Below are 2,500 nucleotides of genomic sequence, written 5' to 3' on the forward strand. Positions count from 1 at the left end.
TAAACGGCTCTATTGTGGAGGAAGTCCAAATTTTCTTCAGTCATCATATATTTATTTTTTCTAAAAAGAAACATGAGGTTTTAGATATTACATATATGAAGTTTAGGAGTACATGTAACCAGATATGACAAAAATAAGATAATGAAAACACTAAACCAGCGTGTTGTCAGTGATTGTCGCTTGCCCATGCTGATGTCTCTATGACAATGGTGATTGACTTAGGAAACACTAGCTTATTTGATTTATTTATTTATTTATTTATTCATCTATTTATTTATTTATTTGTTTATATTTGCACTGATACGATATAAGTGTTTCCTCACATACATTTACTCTAATGATGATGATGTTGATGATGATGATGATGATGATGATGATGATGATGATGATGATGATGATGATGATGATGATGATGATGATGATGATGATGATGATGATGATGATGATGATGATGGGAGGTTAGGACGGTTCCCTGTCACAAAGGACTTAATTTGAAGCATAGAATTTGATAATCATACCCTTAGTTCAACTCTCCCCGAGCAGGGTTCGAACCGCCATCATCTCGACCTACGCCGCAAGTAGAGACGCTCTAAACCACTCGGCCAGAATATAATTAATGAAAATATGATAAATTTCTAGTTAATGTCTTCATTTTGCATCCATCTCTTTCCCGATGCACAATCAGTCGGAAATATTAATTCATGCAATTGTTCATTTGCATATTCGAGTTGTGCAATATTTATCAATGATTATAATAATTATTATTCATTTAAAGTGACAAGAATAGATAACTCGTAGCTTCCTCCAAAATGATATAATGGAATTTTTCCCGGATTAGGAATTTTCTTTAATGTGGAAAAAATATTAAAATAGAATAGATACATATTTTCTGAGTTATGCATTTGATATTGTAACACAGGTAAATCCTGTCTTCATATCCAGTTAATATAAACCTTCACTTTTACCTTAACCCATTTTCTTTATAGTACTTCAACATCTTCAAGCCAACTCTCGAGAGATCCTCTGTTGTTCCTCGTGATTTGACGTCAAGGGATATTCAATTGTTCCTAGTGACCCGAGTACTAGGCTTTCCAGACACACCCAAGAACCCTCTGCTCGGACAATGGGACCCGCCTGCGTTTCGGTTCAAACGCCCTGACGCTTCCCGATTCATTAGGCGCGTCGCCGGTCATCGTTGCCCAACCGACGCAACGAACATTTTTTAATTTGTACCCAAATGTAAATATGGCAGCCTTTGTATATATGTATATGTATGTAGAATCTGGCAACCCCCCGAGGCTTCTTCGGAGGTTGCATGTATGTTTAAACAAGAGAGAAAACTGGAATATTAAAGCAAACACACCTATACGATTTTGCCTCTCCAAACACTAGTATGTAGATAGTAATACAAATCTACAATATCCATGTTATATATATATATATATATATATATATATATATATGTATATACATATATATATATGTATATATATATATATATGTATATATATATATATATATATATATATATATATATATATATATATATTTAAACCATGACAAATGTAACTGAAGGCGGAGGAAGTATACGAGGTATAATGGAAGAATTTTACTGCCTTAGCGTTTCGACCCGTGGGTCTTTATCACAAAGCTATATATATATATATATGTATATGTATATATATATATATATATATATATGTATATATATGTATGTATATATATATGTATATATATGTATATATATATATATGTATATATATATGTATATATATACATATATATATGTATATATGTATGTATGTGGAAAAAGAAGTCACGGGTCTAGTTCCGAGTTACTGAGTTTATTCCTGACCGCTTTCGCTCTATGCTTCTTCAGAGGAATGTGAAGAAGCATAGAGCGAAACCGGTCAGGAATAAACTCAGTAACTCGGAACTAGACCCGTGACTTCTTTTTCCACCTTCATCAACTTGTCACAATGTACCAACATATATATGTATATATATATGTATATATATATATATGTATATATATATATATATATATATATATATATGTATATGTATATATATACATACGTGACGACATCTTGACAGGTTGTGAGAGAGGCAGAGGGGAAAACACACAAATAGAACGAGAGTTTATTCTTTAACTAGTTTCGCACTATGGTGCTTCTTCAGAAACAAGAAGCCCCATACTGCGAAACTAGTTAAAGAATAAACTCTCGTTCTATTTGTGTGTTTTCCCCTCTGCCTCTCTCACATATATACATACATATATATATACATATATATATGCATACATGTATATATACATATATATATATATATATATATATATATATATATATATATATAGTATGTTACTCACGTTTATGTGAACAAGGAACAGTGGCAGTCCATGGTATCAGTTTCAAAGGGTCTGGGGCCAATTGGCAGCCAAACCTTCCCTCGGGCTCTGATTCTCTGAAGATTAGTTCTCACGCACATTTACAGTAGC

The sequence above is a fragment of the Oratosquilla oratoria genome, chromosome 2 (genome assembly GCF_046742065.1).
Source record: "Oratosquilla oratoria isolate Oo_2021 chromosome 2, ASM4674206v1, whole genome shotgun sequence".
Taxonomy (NCBI): Eukaryota; Metazoa; Arthropoda; class Malacostraca; order Stomatopoda; family Squillidae; genus Oratosquilla; species Oratosquilla oratoria.